We start from the raw sequence: 16,725 nt of genomic DNA, 5'->3' as shown, positions 1-16,725 counted from the left end.
GGCGCATTGGCTTGCAACAACAACAGCGGCCCTCTACGAGATGTTTACAAGGAAATGTGCGACTAATGGACTGGTCAAACTCCGCTTATATTTGGCAGCGTATACTGAGAATGTCGCCTGCATAGGTGGCAAAACTTTCATGTCATTTTGTTAATAATTGTTGTGTTAAGTCAAAGTAAACATTTTACAATCAAGCTACACATCCCGAGCTGGTAGATGTGGGGGTAGCATGCCATGTGTAGATGCACTGTACTGTGTGAACTTGCTGATGACGGCAGGATACCTGCTGCTTCATGCCAAATAAACAGTGAAGTACACTACTACCCGCTTCTTTAAATGCCACTTTGGCAGATGTATTCAGGAACATATTTGTCAAAAGTGTTGCAAGCCTGCTTGCACGGCCCATGGACAGCTCCACTTCGCTCCTTTCTGTACGTCTGAAAAGGAAGTGAAAGAAAACACCTAGAGCAACAGCAATGTTCAGAATTTATACACATTTAAACATTACCATGGTGCATGTGCACATGGCCTCCCTTAGCATCACTGTTTCAGAAATCAAAAAAGCAGAAACGGTATTTTGCAGATATTTCTGGACTCGTTCTGATCATATGAAGAACAAGCAGCATGATTTCACGAAGACTTATTGCTATAGTACACAAGAATTCAGGGTTAAACACACTACGTTCTAGCTGCAAGATTATTTATTTACGTGCATTACCAATTCTATTCAATTGTCATGATGTTGAAGCAAAAGTCTTAACAGTTACATTTTTTGTACTTAATGCTGCCAAGACGGCCGAGAGTTATGTGGGTGAAGAAATGAAGAATTGCGCATGTGTAAAATGGAATCAGCTCGAACAAGGCGAGGCAAATTGTAGACCACTGCGAAGGGCTACTGCTGCAGTGCACATATAATAAGGCTGAAGATGACAAAGATTAAAGCGTAAACATAAAGGATGAGAATTAAATTGAGAAGCAAGGCTTGCTGTCAATAGCTCTTGAATTCTATCAGAAAACAACATGACACTTGTATATACTGTACATCTTAACGCGACAAAAATTGAGCTGAAGATGGCGGCTTGAATGAATGTCAAACCATTGAACAAAGCGTGTTGTTGGGGCCAATGTTTCAACAAATTGATGTGTCTAAGTTGTTGCAGCAACCTTGATGCAATTCGTGGCCCCTCTAAAGAGTCCTCTTGTTGAATCACTAGCTCCAACAACATTCGTTGTTCAACAATTATTTCATGAGCTGTACATCTCGTTACATTCATTACAAACCTCTACTGTACCAAATGCTACTATGGCAATGATAGTGGGTGCAATACTTAAGCTGCAGTGTCATAAGCAGGTGACCGGCTATTCAACTCTTTAAGTATACCAGATCCATAAAGACCGCAAACCATGAGGCAAGCACAACACAAAGAACAAGCGTAAGGAAATTGAAAGAGGTTAACTTTAATGAACGAGGTATGGAATTAGTCATCCCCATTTTAAGTATAACAGGTGGTTTTTTAACGAACTCCTTTGCTGTTGAAAAAGATCATGCTGCTAAAAAGATCATACCTGTAGTCAAGTGATTTCCAGGACGAAATTTCGTGATGCTGAGAGCATGCATTAAACTTTATGCACGATAAGAGGTGCAATGTCAGAGAGGTGGAGATGATTTAATGGATAGCAAATACTAAAAATGAAAAGCTCTGAGTAACTATCGCAAGACTAAGGACGAAGTAAGGAGGGAAGCATAAGATAAGCTAGTGCCATGTCTGAAGCGAGTTAATCTTGTCTTAGAATATGCAGTCATAAAGTGAGATCCAGTAAGTAGGCGTCACATGCACTGGTTGTGAGAGAGATATGGAAATGACGGACCACCTTTTAAATAAATGTAAAAATGTCCACCCATGTGCGTGTTGGGAACTAGCTCTCATGAAGCCCTAGGCTTAGAGAAAGCTTGATAAAGATGAACACATCCACAAGAGAAATCAGTAAAAGACAGATGGAGGATTGGTAGTGGAAAAGCAGCGAGAACAGCCAAAAACGAACTTGCAGGGTCTTTATGTACAATGCCGAAAAATAAGCTATCTATTATAAGTTTTTTTAAGGAACGAAATTTAATTCAGGTAGGAAAGGCATTAAGCCAATTCAAAAATTGAGCTTGGCCACTTGCATGTCAATGCTTCGCTTTAAAGGGAACACACATAGCATCCATCCATCTACAGATGTGAAACTGCGTCATGCAAGATAACTTATACAAAGTTATTGCTTTGAGCAATTAGAGCAAAATATTTCAGGAGAGCACCTAACTGGGCTGGTTAGTACATGATTACAACGGGAACAAACAGCGCTGGGCACAGGACGGAAAAAAAAAGGTAGACGAAGGCGACAGCACCCTCGTCTATTGTTCTTTCTTCGTCCCGTGTCCAGCACTGTTTGTTCCCGTTTTAATGCAGAATATTTCTTTCTTTAATCTGAAGGTGGCAATGTTTCATGGCTAAAATAGTTTACTAATTTGCATTTCAAGTTATATTTTTTCAGCCATAAGGAAACACTGCAAAATGCTGAAGTTCTAATGTTAACATTTATCAGGAGAAAGACTAATTCTTTCGTATGGAATACCGAAGGTTGATTTCTAAAGTTCATTGCCTTTGTATTTTGTGCTGTTCTCTTATCATTTTCCTTAAGACGGTTGTATAGATGTTCTTGGTTTATCTTGTGTTTTGTATATGTTATGCTCCTGTTTTTGCTTAGCAAGATCATTTTATGTGTATCTTATCACTGTAGCCCACTTTGCAATTCTGCTTGCTGGTGTCAGCAGTATTGTCAAGTAATAAATAAATAAGTAAATAGATATCCACTTTGTCATAAAACTACTATGAAAACAAAATAATCAGAAACGTTCCACCCAAACTGTAACAGTCTGAAAAAATAGCTTTTGACCCATATTCCAGCTTAGCTTTTCCTATGTAGCATTCCAAACAGAAATGTCACCAAGACATTATTATGTGGTATACTTTGCTGGCAATTTATATTCCATTAAAAAAATATATATACTGCTTGGTTGTAAGCAAGGAAAAATCACAGCATATCCACGGAGTGAATGATGATGAGTTGGCGAAGCTGCGGAGGTTCATCGGTAAACCGTGAATCTTCCGTGAATTCTGCCCAGTACATCATCACCGGCGTGAGATCGGGCGCGTTTATACTAAAGGTTCGATGAGTTATGACGACTTGCAGCTCACTTTAATTTTACATGTACGCTGTGAATTTTCATTGTTTAGAAAACCATTGCTTTAGAAAACATCTGGCGTCTTTCGTTAAGCAGCTGGCGTCTTTTCGTTTTGCTTTAGAAACATCTGGCGTTTCTTCGTTTTGCTTTTAAAACATCTGGCGTCTTTCGTTGGTTTATTTCATCAATCAACAGCGTTTTGAACAAAATTTTTATTGTTTAATCACGCACAGGAGAAATCTCACCAGGCACTACCTTGGAGGTAAACAATGGCTGCTAATGGGAATGAGAGACAGAAGAAGTCGGCTTTTAGCTAACACTTACACTTCTACTTCTACTAACGTTTCCTACTGGAACATGCCAATGGCTGCTAATGGGGAATGAGAGACAGAAGAATTCGGCTTTTAGTTAACGCGCACGCTGCGAATTTTTTATTGTTCAACAACGCACAGGAAAAATCTCCCACCGGCACCACCTTGGAGGTCAAGATCTGGTACTAGCGTTACGACTGGTTACGCACTATGACTACTACGACTACGAGGGACGAACGGGTGCCGCCTTAAGGAGCTTCGCCCCTAAAATTTACTGAAGTGAATAATCCCTAGCCTGCACAGTCTCGTTCCTTGACCTTCGCTGCACAGCACATTGGCACAGGATTCACGCGGGTGCCCCTGTGCTGATATAGTGCAAGTCTAAATGTTGCAGATTTAAGCAATACTTCTGTCTGAAATACCATGCAAGAACAATGATGTGCTGTGCAGTGAAGGCAAAGCTCCAAGAAACTTCCCACAGCCTTGTTATTTTTCATTTGAAAAAATTATTTTTCGCTTGAAGATAATATTACACCTTAAAAACTTTGTCTAAATTATCGCACGAGGAAAGCACACTATGATGTGCAGGCAACATTTTAGCTGGGATTGCTACACAGTGAAAGAGAGCCCGCAAATTGGTTCAAACACTACTTCTTCCAAGTGCCAATTTTGAAGACAATTTTGCTTCTTTTTGCCAGCAGCATTTTCAACCCTTGGTATATGCACTGAACGCATACTGTGAATATATTTCACATGAAACATTCAGTCTTTTTTACAATATACTTAAAAATGGTGCATTTTGCAATGTTTCCTCACGACTGCAAATAGCATAAATTGAAATCAAAATAAATTCGACTATCATAGTCATGAAAGATTGGTGCCTATGTTAAAGAAACAAATGCTTTGTAGTAATAGCTCGACGAAATAACCATGTGTCCATTAATTTGCCTGACACAGCTTCATTTCTGCATGCGAAGTTTGAAAGGTCTTTGCTGCATCATGCAATTCTTTCCCCGAAAATAACGCTTGAATGACTACTTCCCACACTGAAACATAACAGCACCAGTTTTACAAAATATTGGAAATGGTCAAAAAACGACCTGGCACACTGGCGTGAAATGACCCAAATAGGTACTAAAATAAAACAGTGTGCACTGTCAGACACTAAAATGAAGCACTAATCTGCTTGTATTGCTAAATTACTTCAAAACCCTGCTCTGAATAACTGCCCACAAAAAGTTGATTGCGAAAAATTTACTTTCACCTCTGACCTATTTTTATCTATCTCTAGTATAATGACTCCTAACCTTCGGCACACACACAAAGGCACAAAGCATTTCATATGGTTCAATGCCTTCGAACAGTACGGAAGGTCATATGTTATGAAATAGCGTAAAATCTGGACTAATTTTAACCAGCTATGTTTTTATAACATGCAAACATCGAGAAATACACAATAATTTAGTAACTCGCCCCCTCTAAAAGTGTTGCTGTCACAGCTCCAAATTCCATTCACGAGCTATACTGGCTAAAATATTAAAACACAGCTGAATTTCCATCTCAATGGTGGATGCACACAAGTCTACAATAATTTAGTAACTCGCCCCCTACAAAAGTGTTGCTGTCACAGCTCCAAATTCCATTCACGAGCTATAATGGCTAAAATATTAAAACACAGCTGCATTTCCATCTCAATGGTGGATGCACACAAGTCTACACGAATAGGCATGCACTTTAGATTGACTTCACAAGCCAGATATCCGGTAATCCTGCCGTTGGAGAACGTTACCAAGTGTATGAACTGGACTACTACATAAGCTAAAATGGATGCTTGTGTGTGTTGGTATGACAGAGCGTAAACAAAGCAGTGCAGAAGACTGAGCACACGAGCACAGCACCGTTTGTGTCTTCCTTTTTCTTGTGCTCCGTCTATTGCGTTTTTTTACACTAATGCATTAATTGTGGAAACAACTGGCTGCCGCAATTTGGTCATCTAGGTCGAACTTTTTGGGCCTTGTACCAGACTAAAGAGCTCTGTTGTGAAAGCAACAGGATGTAACAATATTGCACTACAAATCAGGGAATACAAAGCATCGATAAGAATGTTCAGCCAAAATAAAAGGCTTCAGCAAAATGTTTAAGACACATACTCACAGGTTAATGCTCATTCACAGCTTCTACGGCAGCCCCATGATTTCTGTGCGTCTATCTGTGCGTGCCTTCCTTCCACCTTTGGGCAAGTTCGTGTAGAATGTCTGCCAGGAAAACAAAACATCAGAAACAAGTACTTTTTTAGCATGCCTCACATAACCCAAATTAACTTTTCTCTCCCCATAAGGTAGCTGTTTAGAAAGCATCCAAACAGCCGCTGCTTTGTCTATGTATAGCTCATAACCAATTAGTAGCATCCAACACGACACCTGGTCATTGTCAAAGCATACGAGACAAGAAACTGAGACAAGTATAAGCAAAGAGCAAGTGGCTATATTTCGCCATTATATCGTTTCCTAATCCAGCCCGATACATTCATCGCTTAAATTTAATTTACACTGCTATATTTGTGTTCGCCCTAAACTTATTTCCAAATAACTCACTAGAAAAACTTTTTCTCTTTCGCACTATATGAATACATGTTAAAAAGATGGGGCATGCAAACATGGACACAAGAGAGTCAAGACACCTAAAACGCTGAGATCACTAACTGGAGGCTCATTACCTAATCTACCTTTACATTGTCGAGAGCGTAAATGCACGCCAAAATTCGATGAATGCAGTTTTGTACAAGCACATGAATGAAGAAATGCGTCCAATTGTCGAGGCCTGGCATATCGATAATGGCAGTGCAAAAGAGAGCCAACCGTCGATTAACTAGCATAAAGAAGAAATCAAATGCTTGAGCAGTTATCTCTCACGTAGACTATCGCGCGTGCCAGATTGATAGGTATCGCCTCTTGCCTGGCCATGCACAGATAAGTTTCTGTGTCTACTTTATTTTGTGCCACTGTCCACCTTTCCAGTTGGCGTTAGTGGTGTCTTGGTTTCTCTCTTGTGTCCATGTTTGCATGCCCCGCCTTTTTAACATGAATACCTACCAACCAGCTCAGCTGTCTGTTATACTAAATTGTATACAATCTAGAATTACCACTCTGTCCACTTGCTGATGTAATAATAACAATGGGGTTCTGTATGTAAACGTGAAATTAAAAGCACAGGAACCTCTAGGATTTGCACCTCCACCGAAAGTGCAACCACTCCATCAAGGATCGAACCCGCACAGTTCAGATCAGCAGCTGACCATTATAACCACTGTATTGAAGCGGGGGATGTTCACTTGGTAATGTAGGTTAACGTTAAAGATTATGGAAAGAGCTGTACGTTGAAGAAAGACATGCAATTAAGCAAGGAGCTGCAGACATTATGCAGTTTAGATATTTCTGTAATCCAAAGGGCTGGTGCTCAGGGCATGCACCTAAGGAACTTCTGTTGAGCGTCTCTTTTCAAACAAAAGCTTAGCAGAATTGATGTTCCTGTCTAGATATGCCCCTGAAAACCAGAGTTAAATAGCTGCAAAGTAAACACTAGAAGACAGAAAAAAAATCCATCACTTGTATGATATTAAACACATGAAGATGCAAATACACCAAACACCCTGGACTGTGAAACGCATTGATTGAAAAGATATCAGTTAAACAAAGCAGCATAGCAATGAACTTCCATGTAGCTGCCACACGGCAAAAAGCAGGTGGCTCTGGTGCCACGAAAAATCTATAATAACACTTGTTGAATATAGCAGGATGTTTTGTATGATAAATGTATAAATTACCACTCACAGAAGCTGACATGCTATTTTAAAAATCAGCATTGCAAAAAATAAAGCAAGAAAACCACGTGACGTGAGAATTTACCATTCATAATTTAAGGCTAAAGGGCCCCTAAACAACCCCGGAGTCTAAAATTTGTGACAACTGCAAGCTTGTACAACGTGAACATGTTGTCACATGAATTTTTTGATTAAGTGGTGTAATAATGAAGCCACAGGGAATAGAACAAACATTCCAGCTGGTTTCAGTTTCTCGCTCAGCCTGACCATCCTGAAGAGGGGCTTCCTCGGTGTGCCACTGTGCCAGAGCGGTGCGGTGAGGAAGCGCAGTCAAAGCACTGGCGAGATAAACCAATTCGCAACACTTGTGACAACCACAGATACTGCATAATCACAAAGCCAAAATGCCGTTTCGTATTGCAGAGGACTATTCAACAGTCAGCGTTACTTAATGTTGCGCATAGGCAACATTACACCACTTCACTAGCAAAGAGGACTGGTCAAGCGCTGAAGAGGAGGTGCGGTTATTGTTTTTAGAAGTAGAGTGTCTGACATTCGCACAATGTGATTCCTGCGGCCCTCCGTACGAATTAGCGATCTTGTTTGGGAGGTGTAAAAAAAAGAAGTCGGAGCCTGCTGACTGGCCCTTTAAGAGAATGTAAATATACACTAGAAGGAAGTACACTTGTAGACATATTACTATAAGCTATAAAAAACAGGCAATTAACGTGCTCAATCCATGCAGCATAGGGATGTCTCACACCTTTGCAAGAACTTTACTATGGTGGCTGCATGTTTGTGTAGGCCAGAAGCAGCAGGCACGTGGCTTCCATGACTTTCACCCGTTCGTTGAGGGGAAACTGCTGCTCACATCCTTGTAGCACTGCTTTTTGAAGATGCTTCCTGCGATAACAAAATGACCACAACACAATTATGGTCTGCAAATATCGACAGATGACCTACATTGCTACCCTTTCTCATTAAATTCAGCTCTAGACTAAACACTGCAATAGCGGCATCCTCCTACATTACAGGGCATCATACTGCTTTCCATGGCCTGGTTTTTAGTTCAATAATTGTTTTCACCCATAACAGAATGTAGCACTAGTAAAGATTCGGTTGGGGAGGGTGCAGTCGTAAAGTGTGTATGCAAAGTAAGAACATGAAAAAAAAACAATGGCATAATTTCACACGAGATATAACAATTATCATAATTCATGTAATGTCAGACACCAAGAAGTGTTTAATTGAGCAACTTTTGACCTTAAGCTATCACAAAACAATGCCCTTTATGGAAAGTGGGATTTGCAGAGTGAACTCTGATCATGAAATTGGCTGCCTTTACTGGCTCTGTAGCTGCAAGTGCATTGCTGAAGCCGCTTGAATGCACTTAACAAGCCTGTGTAATGGTATTGACAAATGTACAGAGAAGACAAACTCATTCGTTCTCACTTAGCTGCCATCACAGCAATACGTTGCTTCGTGTCAGGTTTCCTGGTATGCAGAATGCACGAACTTGGTGGCCGTGCCATACCACAGTAAACATGATCGACATCTGCTCCAACTGCGTAAGTAGCTGGAAAGTGCTAAATTACACAATCAGCAGTACCGTGCACACATAATGTAAATTCTAGCAGTGGCAACATTTCGCACCTCATAATAGCCTATGGGCATTGTATTCGTTGATGCTGCCAGCTGCATTCCCTGTTTTCATTTCTAGCATGCATAGCACATGCACACAAAGCACCCAATAACTGTGGGAAGCAGAATAGATCGTCCGAGGTAATCAATAAAATTGATTGACAAGAATTCCACACATCACTCAAGCCTGTTGTTTAGCATAAGTGATGAGAATGTGCAGCCAAATGTACACAGCAAATTCAGTATTGGCCTTGAAGAATTGCAAGATAGGTTGAAGCTTTCCAGAAACAAACCGTATACAGTAAAGTCTGTCCCAGATACTGAAATCATGAAGTTATAAATTTTAAAGTGGGCCGCTATATTCTTCAGGCACCATGCATTGCATTTATGAAAACGCTAACATCCCTGTACAACAATGCGTGCTGCAAGAAGTCATAAACCTTAATATTTTTGGCACAATGCCATTTCCCTGTACCACGCTTTACAGAAAGGCAACATTTTCCTTTGCAAAACTAAGCCATCTTCGCAGGCAAAATGCACTGTCCATGGTGACAGACATGGAGTACGCTCTTCTATACAGCTTAGCTGGTTTACTGGAACTAAAAGCTACGGTAACGCTGTCTTAATTGAACTGGCTAGCAAGAGCCTTCTCGCTGCTGTTTATGTGAAGTAATTTCACCTTGGTGGAACGTCACAAGAGTAAGTGGCACATAATAATGAGTGCGAGAACACAGTAACAGGATGTGCAACGGCTACCAGGTATGCCCATTCGTGGAAACTGTGGGCTCTTCCCCCAAATGAACCAGTTAGAAATAACCCTTTTGCATGAATAAACTTAAGTTGGTTGCTGGGATACATAACATTGTTACTCTGCATTTCCATCTCAATTATCTAGCGCTCATTGTTTCCCTTCGACATGACTAGCTCAAAACAAGATTCTTCATTAAATGGAACTTTGTACATTACCTTTACGTTGGCTACAGATGCTTATTCTGCCTGAATAAGCACCTCCTATAGCATACTTGCCTCAGCCACCTTCTGGACTGCATGGTCAGCACTCCACTGTTTGTTGTGGCACTGCTGTTTGCTACCTGCAGTACGTTGCAAAAAACTTCAGCATTCAAAAAAAAGGTTAAGAAAAGCCGAACCAGGTGTGCCAGCAGCACCTTGCCCTTTGAGGAGGGAGGAAGAGCTCTGATAAATGGCTAATTCAAGACAAGCGTTGTTCTTCACAAGCTATTATTATGTGATGAGAGGTGGGACTTCAATACACGGACGCACATATAGTGCTAAAAGCAATTGAAAATTCAGCTGAAAGTACGGCTTGTCAAATTAGGTCAACGTGCCTAAAGGATAAAAATGGGGCAAACCAACTGAACAAAATACAATGTCATGCTGCAGAAATTGCATTTTTAGGAAATCTATGTTATCTATTGCTTGAAAGATGATAAGCAATGTCCAAGAATGCTAACCTAAACGCTTTTGAGGGTCACGTTACTTAATGACAAATAAAATGCACGCCTAAAGAAAACATCCCTAAATACACTTTATTTCTCCCACTGTACTGATTCACGATTCACACGGTGGCTGATGATTATTCCTTCAGAGCTCGTGCGAACGAAATGGATGTTGAAGCTTCGGTTTCACGGCGTTACTCCAAGTAATTTGTCAAGAGACATGCATAAAACGCATGACAATGGTGAGCCTGACAAAAATGTTGTCTCCTTTCAGCAAATATTAGCGCAGAGCAGTGCGTGCAAGCGAGCTAATTACCAAAACTTTATAACACTACCGACTACGTTCTTGACAAATGTCATGCGCGAGCACAATCCTCACAACTACAACCGCATACACTAGCAACACGTTATACGATTTTCTTCGGCGACAAGGCGTACTACATTTAACTCACAATGTACGAAGCGTAACGTTCACTTACCTCTGGCAATAAAAAATACGCTGGCAGCGTACACTGCTGGTTGACCGCCGGTTTTCAATGGTGGGTCATTCCACGCCAAACGTCCCAGACATTGCGCTCGACCCTCTCCAATTGTATTGTAAAAAATTGTGGACGTTCACATCAGTGCACTAATTGCCCTCGGAAAGTATTTTTTGGAAAAAAAATTTTTCTTGTCTGTTACAGTGATTTGAATTTTGCCGTAGTGGGTGAAACATAGGTTGCGAAAAAATACTCTAAAAAATACAATACTTTACGGAACGCTTTAACTATCTGCTGTTTACTTGAAAAGGAATGACACTATCTTATTATCGCCCATTGACGACCACTACTTTGTCTCACGATGTGCTTTGTGGTGAAGCAATGCTGCAATTCTGCGCCCATTTTGATTATTTTTTAAAAATTCTACGAATATTACAGACAAAATAGGACTATATCACATGGCAAGATACTTGGCAGTAAGCGTGTAAAAAAAGTATTGAAGTCGATGACCGAGTAGTTTCGAAGTGGAAGGGGCGCAAGCATTGAAAAATGTGTGAAATGCTCCACGTTCAGGCACATGTAGAGTGGTGATGCTGTCCAAGTAAAAATGCACGCTTGGTCTCGTTGGGAAGAGTAAACAAAGGAGATTTATTTGTGAAAGTTTGATCGGAGTGTTTTTTGTTTTTGGCGAGAAACAAAATTTTATATTGAGCATTCGCGGCGTGCCTGGGCGCGGGCCCGTAAGTCCGCTTCACTGCGTCGCCACTGTTCCTTGGGGCAACGGAAGTATGCAGCGCCCACGCGGGTGGCATGATCGTGTGCTCCTGTGAGTTTTCGCGTTGCTAAAAACTTGCAAACAGTGTATATGGCTGGCAGAATGTTTCGGAAGGGCACTAAAGGTTGCCGGTTAGTAGTCGGAGCAGAGCACGATTTCATTGCCACGTCACTGCATGCACACGTACGACAGGCGCAGAGCTTGGGTTGTGTTTTCGATCTCCGCGGAGGTTGCAGTTCTTACTGCCGTTGCCGACGTATGGTCTTCGCCACTTGAAATGCCTGTGTTGCTGGGTAGGTGGTGAGCCCGGCATTAGGAGTGGTCAGTGATGACGGCACGAAAAGGTGAAACGTGCGCGTACCTTTGAGGGAGATTGTAGACTCAATCCTTGCTGAGAGCTCAACTTTCTGCCCCGCTGCATGCGATGCTTTCATCATAGTAATCGCCTTGCGATTACTAAGCGGAGGTGATAGACATTTAAAAGGACGCAGCCGCCTTTAAGGCGGCTTCGTCCTTTTGTATATTTATCGCTTTCGGTTTCCACTGTACACGCTCTCCGTCTAAAATATGACACGACAACAGTATACTCACCATTCGCAATGTTTATCTTACGCGCTGCCAAGGGATGCGGCCGAAAGACGAACCTTCGAGTGCCGCGTGCTCCCTCGGCGACGCGATCACCGGAGCAAAGTTCACCTCTGCCGAAGATCCGAGCGTAAGAATACGTATCACCATTCGGCTCCGAAGCACGAATTGCACGAGTCACGTTCAAGCGAGCTGCCCATAAAAAAGAATTATAAGTGTATTCCCGGTGCCTGTTAGCCACTTTTATTATATAATAATATATTTTAAACGAACCATCACTCGTTTTCACTGACACTTCGTCGGCGGCACTGCGGAAAGCCGAAGAATCCGTGTCGAAACGTGAAAACTCACAGCAGCACACGATCGTGCCACCCGCGTGGGTGCTGCATACTTCCGTTGCCCCAAGGAACAGTGGCGGCGCAGTGAAGCGGACTTACGGGCCCGCGCCCAGGCACGCCGCGAATGCTCAACATAAAATTTTGTTTCTCGCCAAAAACAAAAAACACTCCGATGAAACTTTCACAAATAATTCTCCTTTGTTTACTCTTCCCAACGAGACCAAGCGTGCATTTTTACTTGGACTGCATCACCACTCTACATGTGCCTGAACGTGGAGCATTTCACACATTTTTCAATGTTTGCGCCCCTTCCACTTCGAAACTACTCGGTCATCGACTTCAATACTTTTTTGACACGCTTACTGCCAACTATCCAGCCATGTGATATAGTCCCATTTTGTCTGTAATATTCGTAGAAGTTTTAAAAAATAATCAAAATGGGCACAGAATTGCAGCATTGCTTCACCACAAAGCACATCGAGAGACAAAGTAGTGGTCGTCAATGGGCGATAATAAGATAGTGCCATTCCTTTTCAAGTAAACAGCAGATAGTTAAAGCGTTCCGTAGAGTATTGTATTTTTTAGAGTATTTTTTCGCAACCTATGTTTCACCCACTTCGGCAAAATTCAAATCACTGTAACAGACAAGAAAAATTTTTTTTCCAAAAAATACTTTCCGAGGGCAATTAGTGCACTGATATGAACGTCCACAATTTTTTACAATACAATTGGAGAGGGTCGAGCGCTATGTCTGGGACGTTTGGCGTGGAATGACCCTGGTGCGCCAAGCGAGGAATCGCCGAGCTACCGGCCGTCCCCGAGCGTCAAGGCATTTTCCAGGGCCACAGAACGCGTCGTCGACAAAGGATTGCGGCGCTGCTACTCACTGACGTGCGGAAACATTTGAAGAAGGTGTTGTTCAAAACTATGAATCGCGTCCGTCGGTCACACCGAACAAAGCAGTCGCAGAGATTGAAGTCGCACGATCGGCATCTGGTGACTATTTGCCTGGTACCGCGTATACTTGCGCTTACGTCAGTAACCACGAAATACAACACACAATACACACAATGCGAGGCAGCGCGTTAAAAGTCGACAGCACAAAAACTCGGCATGACGATCACACGAACGCAGAACTATACGGGCTAGGAAGGTCTCCTTAGTGTCGTGAGCGCGCCTGCCAGGTGGAAAGATTGCGCGATCCAGCGTGCAGACGGCGCTGCCGCTCGCTGGCGTGCTTTCACGCGTGTGAGCCTGCACTCTGTGGAGTTTCCCGTTGAAACCAAGCTTTGTAAGCTCGTTGTGTAGGCCACACATGGCGCTGATAAATTGTAAAACGAAGAAAAGAAAACTCTGGAGACTATGCGGGCAGATTAGCTTCTTCTGAACGGCACATGCTGGCATAGAGAACAAATATGTAGGAGATTCGGGGTTTCCGTTCTAGTTGATTAACATTCTTTTTCACATTGAAACAGCGCAAAAGACGAGCACACAGAAAGACTAGACAACACAAGCGCTTGTGTTGTCTAGTCTTTCTGTGTGCTCGTCTTTTGCGCTGTTTCAATATGAACGCAAACCAACTAGCCCAACTCTCCCTTTTGCTGCAATTCTTTTTCACGCAGTAATGTTTGAGTACAATGATTGAAATATTCATTGACAATTATAGCGGTTACATCAAGTACAAAAATAAAATGAACAGTGAATGAGACGCAAAGACAGATATTTTCGCGCAGAATGTGAGTAAACAGTGAAAGGAAAAGGTAGGTGCATATAAAAAAGAAAAATAATTAATTAAAAGTAAGAATCAGCGAACAGTCAAATGAAATTTATGTACACATGAGGGACCTCCCTTGATGTTTCACGCCCACTCTTGCAGGCATACTGGATCCGTAGAAGCTCTGAATGAGAATCGATGCCTTTTCATTGCACGAGTTCTTTTGCATAACGTCATGGAACAGGTTGTCTTTTTCTTTTTAGGCATGTTGCGTTGGAGAGGCTAGAAAGATTTGCAGTCGCACGCAAGCATGCACTAACCTCTCAAGACGCAGCTCGGAATGAAGTTGCGACAACCACGAAAATTCCAGGGTCGGATCTAAGAGGAACAGGGTACCGGTGCCCTTACCCCCTCCCCCCTTTAATTTTCGACGACCGTAGCGGCGGCCGCTACGGGTCGCTGCGAGCGCCTGCATCCTAAAGGTTTACTGCACAGTAGAGTTACTGTAAATGTTACCTTTATGTGGCGGAGTTGCTCATCTGTTTTCGAAACGCCGCTAGCAATCGTGCACTGCAGAGAAGCTGATGCGCAGGCCGCCGCCGCTGCAGCGAACCGGTTTGTACTCCCGTGCCACAGTCCCGAAAGGAGGCTTTCATAAAGGGACGCTTTTCACCAATACGAAGCAGCGCCGCATGTTCCTTGTGTCCTTGTCTATTAGGCACCGTGGAACGCCGCACAGAAGCCTTCGCGGTAGGGATGTCCGAAAAGCAAATTTTAGGTTTGAAGCGAACAGTGATTACGTCGAATAATTTTGAATCGAATAGTTCGAATAGTATGTTGAAGTTGAAGTTGAAGTTTATTCAAAATATATACATTTTTGATATACATTCGTTTTGCGTTGTAATTGAACAATCAGAGGTCCCAAAGTAAGAACTGTCAGGGGGACCTCCTAACAAAAATTTAACAGAGGATTAGGTCAGGGGGACCTCCTAACAAAAATTTAACAGAGGATTAGTTCAACAATCAGCAAACAGTGGCGAAATTGCAGAAAAATACAGAAAAAAAGAGTTCGAGAAAAAAAAAGTATGGCAACATAAGTAATAATGACAATTTGATTCAAACAAAGAAATAAAAGAAAAACAATAAAGTCACAAATCGTTTAACAATTCAATTTTAAGACGTTTACAAAATGCGTGCATTGTGCATGATTTCAAATCAAAAGGTAGCTTGTTCCACAGTGTTACACATGAAAATCTTGTCGTCATTCGACCATAGTTTGTACGTACTTTAGGTAAAAGTAGATTACGGTTAGTTGAAAACCTTGTGTTGTTGGTATTAACAAGAGCGAAATCAGAAAAACTAGAAATGTTTAATTCATGATTTAAAACACGAAACATGATTATTAGGATTTTGTGGCTAACAAGTTTACGCAAAGGCAAAATGCTTAGGCTGCGAAAAATGGGGGCTGATGGTGATGAAAATGGGTGAAAGTGATAAGTCTTAAAGCTTGCTTTTGTAATCGTTCAAGATGACCTATATGCGACCAATACGTGTTTCCCCATGATGATAGGCAGTACGACAGATGGCTGTGAATAAATGCGTAATATAAAGAAAGAAGGATTTCGGTTGAAAAGTAAGGCCGTGTTTTGATAATCACATGAATACCGAAAGACACTTTTTGAGTTAAGGACTGAGCATGCTCACTGAATTTCATATGTTTATCTAATATTACTCCAAGAAATTTTGTGGAAGCAGATGTATGAATGAAGTGTCCATCAAGTGTCACCGCTAATGAAGAGATGTTCGGCAATAACTGTGGGGAATAAAAGACCATGAAATTAGTCTTCGATGGATTGATACGCAATGCATTCGATTGACACCATGAATGAACGTTATTTAGGTCGATGTTTAGTGAATGTTGTAGTATGAGTGGGTCCTTATGTGCGGTAAAAATTGTAGTGTCATCAGCGTAGAGAAGAGCATTAGTGTGTTTCAAACGAAGTGGTAAATCATTTATAAATAACAAAAACAGGAGGGGTCCCAGGATCGATCCCTGTGGAACGCCAACGTTAGTGATTTTTGGAGATGAGAATGAATCATTTATTTGAACAACTTGCGTTCGATCAGTAAGATAGCTTTTAATCAGCTGTAACGTTGGTCCAGATATGCCGTAACAGTCAAGTTTATGAAAGAGAATGTTGTGATTAATTGTATCAAACGCTTTAGTAAAATCAATGAACACGGCTCCAAAAAGTAGGCCTTCATCAACTGCCAATTTAACTTTATCAGTGAAAGTAATTAGTGCAACTTCAGTCGAAAAACCTGGACGGAAGCCAAATTGGTCATCAGATAATATGTTAAATTTGGATAAGTATTTCA

At 41.6% G+C, this 16,725-nt stretch overlaps 1 long non-coding RNA gene across 1 annotated transcript; it reads right to left on the bottom strand.

The window, feature by feature from the left end:
- Nucleotides 1–358: 358 nt before the first annotated feature.
- On the bottom strand, nt 359–8,256 carry LOC119393071 (uncharacterized). The gene is made up of 3 exons (XR_005183846.2): nt 8,121–8,256; nt 5,692–5,792; nt 359–437 (listed from the first exon to the last, which is right to left on the bottom strand). It is a non-coding gene; the product is annotated as an uncharacterized LOC119393071 (long non-coding RNA).
- Between the last annotated feature and the right edge of the window lie 8,469 nt (nt 8,257–16,725).

Source organism: Rhipicephalus sanguineus, chromosome 5 (assembly GCF_013339695.2).
Source record: "Rhipicephalus sanguineus isolate Rsan-2018 chromosome 5, BIME_Rsan_1.4, whole genome shotgun sequence".
Classification (NCBI taxonomy): Eukaryota; Metazoa; Arthropoda; class Arachnida; order Ixodida; family Ixodidae; genus Rhipicephalus; species Rhipicephalus sanguineus.
The sequence above is the reverse complement of the archived record's forward strand: the minus strand, read 5'-3'. Positions and strand labels throughout refer to the sequence as shown.